Below are 16,495 nucleotides of genomic sequence, written 5' to 3'. Positions count from 1 at the left end.
TCAACCACTCATTTAGGGAGGATGCAATTGAAGAGTATTGAACTAATGTTGGATTGAGCTCTCAAGCATATTGCATTAAAAAATCTATTGCTTTTACTTCCTTTTTCATATAGATTACAATGCATCCATTTAGATTAATTTTCTTATCCCATTCTTAGATTAATACACATATCATCTAGATCAATTCATATCTTTGCATACAAAATCTCAAAAAATAGATTAATATTGTATTTTCATTCATTTAATTCATTCATTCTAGTTGGTCTAGTTACTAAATTCTCAATTATGAGAGCACATAATAAAACCTCATCTAGTTATAAGGCAATAGATCACCTTTTGTAGACATGCTAGATGAATAATCTCATGTTCATTCTGGGATGTACTTGAAAAAAAATGATCATTTTGAAGTGTGTAGTTGAATTGGAGGCCTGTATTAAACCCTCACATTTCTAGTGCCCACCGTGGGGCCAAAAAATCTATTTGCTAGCCTCATTTATCTCTATTTTTGACATTCTAAATTTTGTTCCATACAATACAACAAAATTTATGCAGAAAGTTCCTTTCTCACATGATAATTATACTTTATCACACCATCTTTTCTACTTTCTCACACAAATTTTCATATGCCCATGTGGAAAGGACATTCCCATATGTGACACAAAGCATATATTCACACGACCTAGTGAAAAGTCTTGTGCGATACTTGACAACAAAAAACCAAATATTTTATTTTTCATAATCTATCATTGATAATTTTGTTCTAACTTCTGTTTATAAAGTATTTATTTCACGATTTATGATTTTTGGAACAACATAATAGTGGTTTGTAGGACAAATGTTGAAGACACCTTGAATTGAACACACACAGCTTGCTAATGGTTTGATTGAAGGATACTTGTCAAAGAACCAGTTGTCGAAGACATCTAAAACCTATTCAAACTTTCTATCTTTTTATGTGCTTTCAATCTAAATAGTTTAAATAGGCCTTGTGAACTTCATAGGGCTCTAAACAAATGAATAAAGGATTATGCTCTTTGCTATTGGAAGCGGTGCCCTAGAGTAAATCAGAAACCTCAATGTCTTTGGAAGATGGTACCCAAGGTAGACATGGAAGGTTGTGGTTCTCTCAAGAGAGTCTTTTAGTGAAGGGATTTATGTTCTTTTCTCTTTGGAAAAATTAGGAACTCAGAATAAGACAAGTTTGGATTGATAAGCTAGCTCATTGATGAATGTGTTCCGTGTGTTTGGGTGAGGTGAAAAGGTAGAGGAGTATGTTATTTTACCTTTTAGAAAATTAGAAACTTGGACCCTTGAATCAACATTAAAAGGGTCTGCCAAAGTGATCCAACCTTTGGGAATGACCTAAGTAAGCACACACCTAATGTCGGTGATCCCAACTCACTCAAATAGAGAATCTTTGTAGAGAGAAAGACTCCAAATCCATGTTAATTTCTTCCTCTTGATTTTGGATATCACATTTCAAGAGGAGGCTCTATCTGTTGCACTGGGCGGTGCCACCCCCAATCTTGCTAGCCAAGTGTGTGAATTTTTAGGTGTCTGTGTGGCCATTGGAAACAACCTTTCTTGCAAGGCTATTGGAGATTTATGTGAATGGAAGCCTATTAAAAAATTGCAATCAGTTGCTACTCGGTTTACCTTGGAAAGGGGGCATGATATTTATGCAAGGAGAGGGAGGAATCTCTCTTGTAGATCATCATAATAGGCATGTACCTAGATTCTAGAAGGTGATATATTACACTATCCCTTGCCTCAAGGGTAACCTTTGAACATATATGTTATTGAGTCCTTGGAATAGATGAAAAAACACATGCACCCTCTAATTGTGTGAGGTGAACACATTCACATAAGATGTAAGAAAAAGGTTTTTCTTCCTCTACCATTTTGAGTTATAGTGAAAAAGAGTATCCTTTTTAAGTCAAAAACTATCCAAACTATCCAAAACAAAAGGTCAAGAATCCCTCATCCCTTCAAGTTGCTTTTTCCTTGGTTGGATTGTTTATGTCTACTATTGGTGTCCCCCTATCTATTTTTACAAACACGTCTGACAAATGAACTACTACACTGGTGAATCAGTCCAAATGATGTCAATATCAAAATGTCCAAATCTATCTAAAAACTATAAATACTATCTACAACTTGTCCAAAACCTGTCAGAATTGATCAGAGTCTCTTCAAAATCTAGTCAAGTCTAAAAATTCTATCCTTTACTTGCCTGGTTTGTTGTGAAATTTTGCATGAGCTAGGACTTTAGGGTATTACTATCAACATTTTCTCGTGTCGCTCTCTATACTTCTTTATATTAGAAATAATGTTTTGTTGCACAAAATTGTGCAAAGATATAGTTAAAATTGGTCCATAATTGAGCTAAACTTACAAGTTTGTCAGTTCCTCACTTGTTATTTTACAAAACACCATCAAGATAGGAATTTGAGAATTGTTATTCCCTTTCGTCACATTGGTCTATGTACTTCCTCATATGGGTCTACCAAGATTCTTGTGTAAGAGTTTGTCTCAAAAATGTCAAACTTAATTAAATTTTTCCATTGGGAGTATTTAATCACACACTTTGTGTCATTTATTCACCCTAGAGTCATTTCTTTGTGTGATTCTATCAGTGTAAAAAATAGTGAGCTATTTTTAGCTTCCTTGTCAAAACTCTGTCTAAATCTGGTCTTTGTCTAGTTAAAACAATTTATTTCTCTATCTCCAACAATCTAAAACTTAGACAACTTTCTTGGTTGAACACTTGTGATCCATGTACAAACTAGTCTCATCACTCTACTATTTCATTTTTTTATATTGTGTTGCCATACCTTTTGTCATGATAGTCAATCTCTTAGTTGTTCTAGCTACTTCTCTAACTACTCAAACCCTAGTACACATCATGCCTAGTGTTACTTACCTACTTTGAGATGAATTTCTAAGTATGTTCCTTGTCTTAACTTCATCATACTTCATTGCTTATGACTATTGCAACTAGGAGTGGAAATATGTTTCTTCCCCATCGACCTGGATGAGCTAGAGATAGGGGTAGGATTCATGGCATAGGTCATTCCCAATTATATATACAATCTAAGGATCATGAAGGATCCTTATGGTCTCCTTCACGTGTTAGTCCTTCTAACCTCAAATGATTCTTTTCCACAAACTTACAAAAAGTTAGGAATCCATTGTTTTAAGAACATCCAAACATTGACAAGTAACCGACATCTTTAAACAAAACTATTGAACCTCTATTTGAGATACCTATATGTTCTAGATAGATTGAAAACTTTCATAATAATAGGATGGTAGACCAAGATCAAGAAATTGGTGAAAACAATCTAGAAGAGAAAATAGAGATGACTTTCAAAGAACCGAAAGGTTCAAGGCACTGTACACCTGCACAAAAGACTATGGGGATACTAAATGAATACCCCATAAGACATAGAAAAATATTGCAAAGAACAAAACTCCAAAAGATGATGGAAATCTTACTTAATGACGAGAAAGAGAAGTATTTTTCTCAAACTAACTCAAGAAGGAGCTAAAATACCTCAAGACTACAATGTTGAAACTATTGTCATATAAGAAGAGAAATCTAAAACATCTAAGATGGAAAAATAACTCCAAGCCATGCAATATAAATTGGTACAAATGATGAATGAAAAAGAAAAATTGGCTAAACAATACAAAATAGATGATATTTGTCCATTTCCTTTTGACAAGGATCTGTACATGGCTCCTTTCCTTAGAGGAGTTGAGCTACCTAAATATTAAAACTAAATGGGTATGCCTAATCCCTAAGATCACTTGAGGAAGTTTGATGCCTTGTCCATGGATTTTATACCCGATCAAACATACCTTATGTGATGTTTCCCACCATTTCTAGGTAGTCAAGCTATGGAGTGGTTCTCATGATTATGTTTGGAATTAAAACTTTTGATGAGATTTCTATCACATTCATACAAAAATACTCATACAACATCCAACATCTAGTTAACATAAGAGATCTTTGTGACCTTAAAAAAAGATTTGGAGAACCTTTCTTAGTGTTCCTTTGAAGATGGAGATAACTATACACTAAATATTCATGTAATATACCTAAAACTAAGAAAAATAATATATTCATGGATAACCTCTTACTTAATGTTGATACATAATACAACTTCAAGTTCACATTGTTAGCATGAATGCTGATGGTATTCCTTTGGGGGAATATCCTAAGCATTGGACTGCATGTGGTAGTTTTGACATGTGGCATAGCAGTAATTCTGTGAAGATAGGAAGAATAGAAGACATAGATTATTGTTGTATGGATAGAGGTTTGACAATTAGATGATGTGAAGTTAGGGAAGTGTTCCTCACAATTTCCATATGACGAGGTTAAGTTCATGTAACCTAAGATGAAGAGATACAAAAGGTATAAGTTTTTTACAGAGAGCAGTGAAGAAACAAAGCATCTATAAAATAATTTTTGATGATCATATTATATCTTCTAAAAAAGATATAATCTAGATACATGAAGTTATAGAATGGTAAAGAATAGTTTAATGATGCTATCAGTAAGTGCACAAGTCTTGAAGTTAGACATGTGAAGTTGTATAGACTATGAGCTGATAGTGCTATAATGGTTGCAAAATAATTAATTATCTTATTGAAGTCCTATTATAATTAACTGGGAAAGCCTCAAGGTTGACTCAAGGAATTTTTTTGAGGAGTTGGTATAAAGAAAAGTATTTTCCTTGTTTGTAATAATGTATGGAGTATATGAACTGATCAAGAAAGTGTGAACAAAATTAGAGTATTTGGAAAATGTTAGTAAGTGATCCAAGAGATTATTGGATGCAAAATTCATGATTTGGTATTGAGATCAGAAGGAGCATAAGCTCAATTGACATGAAAGAGAAAGAGGAAGGAGAAGTACATTTAAATTCTATTATTATGCAATGAATAATAAAAATATCATTTAAATAGTGGGTTCATTGGTCTTGCCCCTGAAGCTATTTGGACAATGGTTCCATCTACCTTCTACAACTCCTAACAGGGTTGGAATCTCCTAATAGGGATTGAAAGCCTCCTAACAGGGATTGATATACACTAAATGTTTTAATAGACTCCTAATATGTTCCATCCTCTAACAAGGATTATTTATATTAGTACATCATCTTGTGGGTACCATCCTTATTGGGCTTTTCTCTCTAATCAATGATTTCCCTGGTTAACATATCTGGTTTTATTATGCATGAGTATGTTGTTGTGGTTTCTGATTATATTGATCATATGGTTAAAGATTTCATAAGGTTGATAATTGTGATAATAGTTGGATAACTAATTCAACCCCCCCCCCCCCCCCCCCCCCATATGTTATATTGGTAGACCATATATTCTAACAATTGGTGTTGGAGTGTCAAGTCCTTGAAGGGAGAGCTTAACAACTTTGGGAGATCAATGGCTAGTCATTTAAGAAAGGATAGTCCTAAATTTGATGGAGTCAACTATGATAGTTGGAGACAAAATATAAAGACTCATCTTCTATGTATGGGTCTAGGATATTGGATTTTGAAAAAAGACAACAAAATGATTATGGAGGAAGAAAAAAATGAGAAATATAGTGAAGTAGAAAGAGATTAGTTCATGCACAATATGAGAACTAGAGAATCTCTATTGACAACCTTTCTAGAGAATGAATACAATTAGGTACAATCAATTCAAACATCCCATCTAATTTGGAAAGCATTATAATATATTTTTCAAGGAGATAAACATACAAAAATGATAAGATTGTAGAACTGGATATATTCATTTGAAGATGCTAAAATGATGGAAGTGTTAGAATATATAGTCCATTGATATAATAGAGAGGGGGGGTGAATTAGTTATACAACTATTTTCATAATCATTATCTTTAAACAATATTAACCATATGAATAATGTTAACTAAAATCAAAATAAGATACTCATACATAATTAACACTAGATATGTCAACTAGGGAAACCCTTGATCAGAGGGAAATCCTCAGTGGGGATTATACCCACAAGATGATGTACTAATATAAATATTGCTTATTAGAGGATAGACCCTATTAGGAGTTTGTCACAACATTAAGTACATATGAGTCCCTATTAGGAGACTTTGAATCCCTATTAGGAGATTCCAACACTATTAGGAGTTGTGCCAACCCTATTAGGAGATGTGGAAGACAACTGGACCCACTGCCCAAATAGCTTCAAGGTTAAGATCAAGGAAACCACTATCCAAATGATCTTTGTATTATTCCTTGCAGAATAATAGAACTAAAATGTACTTCCTTCATTTGTCTTTGTCTTATCAACTAGACTTCTACTACTTTAGATCTTGTAACTAGATCTCATACCACACATCCAACAATCTATTGGATCACTTAAATGCATTCAGTAAGCATTCTTCTCCTTCTTGAACTAAGAACTAATACTTTGCATCCCACATGGTCCTCTAATCCAAGTTCCATCACAAACAAGAAAAAAAACTTTGATTTATACCAATTTTTTATAATAACTCCTTGAGTTTGCATTAAGGCTTTCCCAATTAATTAAAATAAGATAAGTAATTAAATCACAAATACAATAGCACTATTGACTCACAGTCTGTACAAAACTTCACATATGTAACTCCAGGTCTTGTGCACTTTTTTATGTCATCACCTAAGCATCTTCTATCTTTGGTTCACAACACACCACCTCATTATATCTTGGCTAAAAGATATAATGCAAACATCATAAACTACCAAATATATGCTCTGTTTATGTGGTGCTCTTAGTAAATAAACTATAACTTCCATAAATTTTTTATTTAGACTTATTCCTCTTAATCATATCATCAAGACAACCTCAGGAACATGTCCTCCACTTCACATCATCTAAAACTTAGTTTCTGCACATCATAAGATCTCTGACTGCTATACTTCCAATCTTTACAAAATTACTGCTATGTTGACATCAATGACAAATACAATCATGAATGAAACACATAAATACTCTTCAATTCTTAAGATACTCCCAAAATGTAGTATCATCAAAATTCATGCTAATAATCTTCACCTTTGGCATTGATGGAAACATAGATGAAAAACATCTAAGTTCCCAAAATACCAAACTTCACTCTATTGCTATTTTTGTTGTCATATTTTCAAATCCTCTTCATCAATCTAACATCTTTTGGCTTCTAGTCATGAGTTGTTCATGGTGAAAAACTTACAACATTTTTCTAGCTTCATAGCTTCCTCATAGATATATGCTTCTGTGGATCAATATATTCCTTTGCTCATTGACATATTCTTCTGCACACTTATGTTGTTGGAAATATAAGAGGAGTAACTAAGAGGGGATGGGTGAATTAGTTACTAAAAAAATAAATTTGAGATCCCTTAGATGTCAATACAAAAATAAACTCTAAAAACTAAACTTTGCTGATGCTTGATAAACATATAGAAAATGTTATAACTCGGTAAATACTGAGATTTCTCGACAAACATTTAACATGAAGATCTTAAGATGTTATCTCTAATTATTTATTACTTTAACTTAGTTGCAAACACATAAAATAAATAGCATGAACACACTTGAAACCAAGATTGAATGTGGAAACCCAATCTAGGAAAAATCACCAATTGTAACTAGTTATTGTTTTTCACTCTTCTGAAGTGAGTCTTGTTAGGATCCAACCCTATTAAATGTTACAAAACACATTATTAGTATGACCTTGTTAGAGAATTTAATCACCCTATTAGGAGTGGCCTTGTTAGAGGTCTTTAGACACATCAATAAAAATGACACCTTGTTAGAGGATTTACAAATAGTTGCTAAGCCAAGTCTGTTAAGAGATTCAGATCAATGCTACAATGGTTAGAGAGTAAAAATGACATGACCTGCTTTGGATGCAACTAAATTTCTGATTAAAGATCTCAATTTTGTCTTGTATGCTTGATCCTTCTTGATCAAATACATCTTTTTAGCTTCACAAGGATATTCTGTTTACCCTTCATATTTGCTTCCTCTTAACATCTTCAATTATCTTCTATTTACACACACACTTTTAATCCTCAACTCGACCTTATATTTATATCTATCATATTTTCAGGTTTGCTAGAATATAACTTAGAATAATTCATATTCATCTTTCTTAGTTTCCTAGAACAAACAGATAAATAAATTGAACTCAATATGCCAAAATAAGAAAATCCTTCGTTAGCCAACCCTGCTTGGTAGACACTAACTAAGAAATGATTTTCTTATGTTAACCAAGTGAACTTAGTCACCACTACATATTCACAAAGTTCCTTTGGTAACTGAGTGAGCTCAGTTAACATTGGTTCCATCCAAGATTTCCTTCATTAACTGAGTAAGCTTAGTTAGCACTCATCTTCCACAAACCTTCCTTTGGCACTCAAGTGAACTTAGTAGATACTATCTTTTGAACTAAGAAAACTTAGGAACACTTAGTAGACACAGAAATTGTCTACAATGCTAGAGTGAGCTTGACATATATTTTGTGTAACATCAAAGACAATACACAATTAATCTATTGTTTCAACAATCTCCCTCTTTGGCATTGATGACAATACAATATGTCATAATACACTAAAATTTTGGAGCAAGAATAAAGTAAGGAACATATCCTTAGTTTCATTCTGATTCTCATCCATGGGAACTCCCTCTATTAGTGTGATCTTATTTTGTCTTCAATTTATCCCTCTATCAGAAAGCTTCTATCTGCTAGAGCTTCTGCCAAGTTCATTCTCCCTCTTTGACAACAAAACACTTTTCCACAAAATTTCCAAGAGATATGATAGAAAAATTCTCCCTCTTTGACATCTCATGCCAAAGGCAATAATCTATTAATATCAATGTACCTCAATTACTAATTCATTTGTAATATGCTCTTGTTAGTATTACACCAGCTAATTGATATTTAATAATGCTCTGGTTGATGCATCACTAAGCTTTATTTAGTGAGCTTCAAATAAGAGAATGAACCATAGCTTACCTCTTAGATATAACAATGCATCCTTAGGTAATAGCTCAGTGAATATGTCTACAATTTGTTCTTTTGTATTTACATACTACAATCTGACTTCTTTATTTTGTACCAATTCTTTCAAGAAATGATATTTTATAGAAATGTGCTTTGTTCTAGTATGAATCAATGGATTCTTTGATATATTGATTGCACTAGTGTTATCATAGTATATAACTAATGGATCCTTGATCTCTATCTTCATATCTACCATCAGTTGTTTCAACCAAATAATATTAGAATAATTAATTGTTGCTACCACATATTCTGCCTCTACTATGGATTAAGACATACAATTCTATTGCTTGCTTGTCCAAGACACTAGTCTTTTACTGAAAAAGAATCTCCACCACTACTACTTTTCTCTATCATCAATACATCTTGCCCAATCAACATTAGTGAATACTTTTAAGTCTAGATTGCCTCCTATTTTGTACCATAAGCCATAGTCTTTAGCACCTTTTAGATATCTCATGATTCTCTTGATTGTCATCATGTGATTTTCTTTGGGATTTGCTAAGAATTTTGCCACCATATCGACTGCTAGTGCAATATTAGGACTTGTATGCACTACATACTATAATTTTCCAATAATTGATTTGTATGTGGTCTTATCTACCTCTTTAGAATTAACATTCTTGGAAAGCTTATGTCTAGTAGACATAGGGGTTCCAACTGGTCTTGAATCATCCATACCAAATTTCTTTAATATTTCCTTGATATATTTAGATTGAGTAATGTAGATACCATTTTTGTTCTATTGAATCTACAATCTAACAAAGAACAATTCCTTGCACAAGTCATCATTTCTTTTGAATAATGTATCTCCAACAAATATTTCTGCCAACATAGTCTTTTTGTCTAGTCCTTTGATATATAGACTACTATTACCATTAGTTCTTTGGAAACTAATCTGTATCAAGTAGTTATGAAGTCTTCTATACCAAGCTCTGGGAGCTTGCTTGAGACCATATAATGCCTTGTGTAATTTTTAGAGCATGTCCCTTTTGCTAGGATCTACAAAACCTTTAGGTTGTTTAATGTAGACTTCCTCATCAAGGATTCCATTCAAGAATGTAGATTTTACATCCATTTGATAAACTTTAAATCCTCAATGAGCTGCATATGCTTGTAAAGTTATAACACCTTCTAATCTTGCAAAAGGAGAAAATGTTTCACCATAATCAATACCTTCTTCTTGAGAATAGCCTTTACATACTAACCTTGCTTTGTTTATAGAAACTTTTCCATCTTCATTTAGCTTATTTCCGAATACTCACTTTGTGCCTATTGAATTTTTATCCTTGGGTCTAGGAACAAGTGTCTAAGTTTTATCCTTCTCTATCTATTCTATTTCTTCATTCATTGCTTCAATACAACTGTCATTATCCAAAGCATCCTTAACATTTCTAGGTTCAAATTCAGCTAGTAAACATGTACCTTTCAATTTGCTTCTTGTCATTGTTCCATCTGATTTGTCTCCAATAATCTGATTAGGTGCATGATGCCTTCTCACATATCTTGCTAACATAGGTTATTTGGAATGAATTTTAATGATTTCATCTTGAAATTAATTAACTAGCTCAGGTCCCACTATCTATGACTCAAGTCCATCAGACTTGGTTTGCTCTAGCCTGGTAGCCTTTGACTGTGACTCAAGTCCTTCAGACTATGAATTGGGTTGCACTATCTGTAACTTGATAGTTGTTTGAGATTTTTGGGACTCAAGAGGTGAAGTGTCATTTCTTTGAGATAGATTTGGTAGGGTATAAGGTTAATAGTAAAAAAATATTCTATAATCCTTAGGCTCTTTGTTGCTTTCTTCTTCACTCTTTTCTGCAAACTCATCAATTCTCACATGTACACTTTCTATGATTTTATAAGTAGACAAATTCAAGCATTTGTATGCTTTCCTTCTACAAGAGTCTCTTAGAAATATACCTTCATCACCTTTGACATCAAATTTTACTTTTCTTGATTCTTTCAAGATATAACATTTGCTAGAAAATACTTTCAAGTAACTTACATTAGGTTTGTAGCCATACATAAGGAGTTTTATTTGAGTCTTTCTTCAGCTATACTCTATTCAAGGTATGTACCATAGTGCTGATTTCTTCCTTCTAGTATTTGATTGCAACATTCTTTTCTATCATCAATGTTCTTGCACAATCCATGATGGATCTATTCCTTCTTTCAACTATACCATTCTACTGAGGTGTAACAAGAGCTGACACTTGTCTTTTAATTCCTTTTCCAATGTAGAATTAATTGAATTCATTGGAGATGAACTCACCACCTCTATGTAATTTCAAACATTTTAACTTTTTTCTACTTTCTTTGTCTACTCTTGCCAAATACCACTTGAATTGTTAAAAAGCTTTTGATTTTTCTTTTAGATACATAACAGTCATCAATCTAGAATAGTCATGAACAAAAAGAATGAAAAATTTTCTCCACTGCAACTCTCTATTCCAATAGGTCCACATAAGTTTGTGTGTACAAGTTATAAGACTTCTTTAGAATGATAGTTCCTACTTTTGAAATTAGTCTTTCCCATCTTACCAATTCGACAACTTTTGCATAGACCCATATTAGGTTTCCTCAATCTAGGAATACCTCTTACTCTTCTATGTTTGTTTATCTTAACTATATTATCAAAGTTTACATGACATAATTTTTTGTGCCATAACCAACTTTTTTCTAATTGAGTAATAAAACATGAAATTTCACTAGGATCAAGATAGAATAGGTTACCTTTTGTTTGTTTGCTAGATCCAACTAGATTTCCTTTTCCATCTAATAGTTTGGCCTTCCCATTTATAAATTCTACCTTGAATCCAATGTTATTCAATTGTTCCATACTTAGTAGATTATGTTTTAGTCCTTCAATCTAGTAATCATTATCACATATAAGTTCACTGGTCAAAGAAATACATCCTCTTCCTTTTATGCAACAAGGTCCATTGTTTGCAAATCTCGCACTACCACCATCATAATATTTCATGTGTTCAAACTTTGGTTTATCTCTACTCATATAATGTGAGCATCCACTATCAGTAATCCATGTATCATTTTTGCTAACATGAGAGATAAGTGTCATCTTATCTGCTTCATCATCAGATTCATCTTTTACAACAATATATACCATTTCATCTTCATTGTTATCATAATATTTAGCCATAAAACAAGATTTCTTACCTTTGTCCTTATAATCTTGCAGTTCTTGAATTCCTTCTTACCTTTTTACTTTTTACTTTTCTTTTCATCCTTGGTTTCTCTATTTGGACACCTAGTAGCAATGTGACCAACTCCTTCACAAGAAAAATAGATTAGAGGAATCTTACCTTTGTACTTTCCTCTACCTTTGGAATGTTTTCTTGCAAGTAGAGCTTCAAAAATTTCAAGATCACTATCTAAAATTTCTTCTTCTTCTTCTTCTTCACTTCTTGATTGATTGGTCATTGATTTCTTGCTCTTTTCCTTGAGTGAGAGTTTGGCTTCAAATACATACTTAATACCTTTGGAACTAGGAACATAGTTATCATAGTTATCCAAATCAAAAGCTGTCAATCTTCCAACTAGAACATCTGAAGTTATTTTGTTATTTGGATCACATCTCATTTCTTGAATAATAAATACTCTAATTACATAGATATGAATAAGATCATTGATTACCTTTCTTACAACTATTTTGTCATCAATGTCTCCTCCAGATGCTTTGATTGCACTCACACTTGCTTTGATTCTTTAAACATATTTTGTAATGTTTTCATATTCTCCCATTTTCATCCAATCAAATTGACCTCTTAGACTTTTTTCTTTAGCTCTTCTTACATTGTCATCTCCTTTATAAATGTCTTTTAGTTTGGTCCAGACTGTGTGAACTGATTTGCTATCATTTACTTCGTCAAATTCAACATAACTAAGAGTAGATGCAATATCAATCATCATAATGTTATGATTTTTCTTTTCAGCAATATCTATGACTGATAATGTTCCAGAAGGAGTCTTGTATTCAATATCAAGATACTTTTAACCTAAATCACTGATAGTTTCCATATGTAACCTCATAAGCCCTTAGCATGTTGCAAAGTTGTCTCTATTCAACTTGAGAATCTCTCTTTTGTAAGATATCCTGATCTTTAGCTTAGGTCCTTGAAACCTTCTTTGCAAACACCAAGATCTCTGATACCAATCATTGGAAATATAAGAGGAGTAATTGAGAGGGTAGGGTTGAATTGGTTACTATGAAAATGAATTCTAGATCCCTTAGATGTTAGTGCAAAAATAAAGTTTGGAAAAATGAACTATGTTGATGCTTGGTAAACATATAGAAAATTTTGTAACTCAATAAATACTAAGATTGCTCGGCAAAAATTTAACATGAAAATCTTAAGATGTTATCTCGAATTACTTATTACTTTAACTTAGTTGCAAAAACATAAAAGAAATAGCATGAACACACTTGACACCAAGATTTAATGTGGAAACCTAATTTGGGAAAAACTACCAATTTCAAATAGATATTGTTTTTCACTTTTATGAAGTGAGCCCTATTAGTAGCCAACCCTACTAAAGGTTACAAAAAACACTATTAGATGTGACCCTTTTAGAGGATTTAATCACACTATTAGGAATGGCCTTGTTAGAGGTATTTAGACACTTTGATAGAAATGCCACCTTGTTAGATGATTTACAAATAGTTGTTAAGCCAACTTTGCTAAGAGATTTAGATCATTGCTACAATGGTTAGAGAGAAAAAATGACATGACTTGATTTGGATGTAACTGAATTGCTGATTACAAATCTCTATTCCAGCTTGTATGCTTGATCCTTCTTGATCGAATATATCTTTTTAGCTTCACAAGGATATTCTACTTATTCTTCAAATTCACTTCCTTTTAACATCTTCAATTATCTTCTATTCACACACACACACTTTAAATCCTCAACTTGACCTTATATTCATATTTATCATATTGTCAGGTCAGTTAGGATACAACTTAGAATAATTCATATTCATCTTTCTTAGTTGGTTAGAACCAATAGATAAATCAATTGAACTCAATATGCAAAAACAAGAAAATCCTTCATTAGCTAACCCTACATGGCAAACACTAACTGAGAAATGATTTTCCTATGTTAACCAAGTGAACTTGATCAACACTGCATAGTTGCAAACTCCCTTTGATAATCAAGTGAGCTCAATTAACATTGGTTCCATCCAACATTTCCTTCATTAATCGAGTGAGCTCGATTAGCACTCATCTTTTGAAAACTTTCCTTTGGTAATCAAGTGAACAAGGTAGATACTATCTTCTGAACTAAGAAAATTCAAGAATGCTCGGTAGACATAGACAACTGTCTTTAATGGCTAAGTGAGCTCAAAATATACTGACTGGTAATGATATGCCATTTTCAGTAACATCAAAGATGATGCATAATCAATCAATTGTTCCAACATTACATATTCTTCTGCACACTTACATGAATCTTTCTATATCTCCCTAAAGAGAGAACACTCCCCCATTGATAGCTAAATATGTGCTTCTTTCATATTTTCTCTTCCCATTGCCTATAACATGTTTTTCATGAACACATTCTCTCCCCCATTGATATAAATGGCCAAGGTATCAAAATAAGTACACAATGTCAATTTCTACAATATACTTCTTCTAACTCTTTTAATCAGCTCAAGTGTCAAAAGAGACTATTTAATACAAAATACCAAAATACCAAGAGTCCTTAATGAAAAACATCAACATTTAGTCTAGTCTAACCATAGTGCTTTGTAACACTGGACTAATGTGCTCCTTGCATCATCTACTTTGAAGTAGGTAGGGGCATAACCTCTAGCATACCTCTTATGTACTCAAAAGTATCTTTATGAAATGGTTTCATAAAGATATCTACAATATTATCTTTAGTACTTACATACTCCAACCTTATCTCTTTTTTACCTGCCTTTTCTCTGAAAACATGACACTTAATGGATATGTTCTTTGTCTTAGAATGAAATAATAGATTCTTAGACATACTTACTAAACTTGTGTTATCACAGTGAATGATAATAAGTTCTGTGAACTCAATTCCAATATCCTTCAACATTTTTTTATCCACACAACTTGATTATAGTTATTTGCTACTGCAACATACTTTGCCTCAGCTATACGCTGAGATATATAGTCCTATTTCTTGTTGAACCAAGAAACCAATCTTCCTCTAAGAAATAATGCTCCACCAGTGGTGCTCTTTCTATCATCTATACTACTTTCCCAATTTGCATCAATATATGTGCACAAGGTGAAATCATTTGATCTATCATACCAAATTCTATAATAAGATGTGTTAGAAATAGGGATTACTAAGAGGGGGGGGGTGGGTGGGTGGGTGGTGAATTAGTAATCTAGAAACTTTAATCACCAACTAGATATTATTACTTACTTTAGACCATGCATAACAAAGAAATAAAATAATGCTAAATAATAACAACAACAATATACAAAGATAACTCATAACACCATATTTTGTTAACTATGGGGATGATACCCACTAGATAATATATTGATAAATATGTTCCTTGTTAGAGGATGGACCTTGTTATGAGTCAATGAGAAAATTTAGTACAAGTAGTTCCTAGTAGGAGACTTTGAATCCATATTAGGAGATTCCAATCCGGTTAGGAGTTGTAGTATAATGTATGCAAGAAGAGCCACTGCCCAAACATGCAATTTCAATTACAAGAGGAGCTCATTGCTCAAACAAGTATTTTACTATTATTTTCCTTCCTTCATTGATCTCTGATCTTTAGCTCAATCTTAGATCACTAGATAGCTCATATAAAATTTCACATATATCACATTCACATATAGTCACAAATTGCAATTCACACTTGCACTTTGCTTACATAATACACCAATATAGCACACTTCTTATTGCAAGAAGTCCTTTTTATAAATACCATACCTTTACACAAATTCCTACTGGGTCTTCTAAGACCAAAATTCACTTTTCCAAGTTAGAATAAACATCTAGGATATTGGCCCTAATTGGACAAGTAATTATTTTGTAAACAAAACAATTCTTTCCTTCAATTCCACTATCCTGCATCATTAAAACATGATTATCTCTATTCTGTACAATCCATAAAAACTTCCAAGGTTATACACATGATCAAAAAAATGTATACTATATCCATGTAACTTCACTTGTCATAATATGATGTCTAGAACATGTTATAAGAAAAATAATACATTGTTGTAAACCAAATTCTATACTTAGACAATTTTCTCATTATCAAACACTAAGTATCTTTATTTTTGAGGTTTTCTGTCAACATGCACATCATGTGTTACCATAAATAACAACAATTACATATCATAATTAACCAATTGAAAAATAATACATTGTTGTAAACCAAATTCTATACTTAGACAATTT

Source organism: Cupressus sempervirens, chromosome 11 (assembly GCF_028749045.1).
Source record: "Cupressus sempervirens isolate cs-2001-9-10 chromosome 11, ASM2874904v1, whole genome shotgun sequence".
NCBI classification, from domain to species: Eukaryota; Viridiplantae; Streptophyta; class Pinopsida; order Cupressales; family Cupressaceae; genus Cupressus; species Cupressus sempervirens.
The sequence above is the reverse complement of the archived record's forward strand: the minus strand, read 5'-3'. Positions refer to the sequence as shown.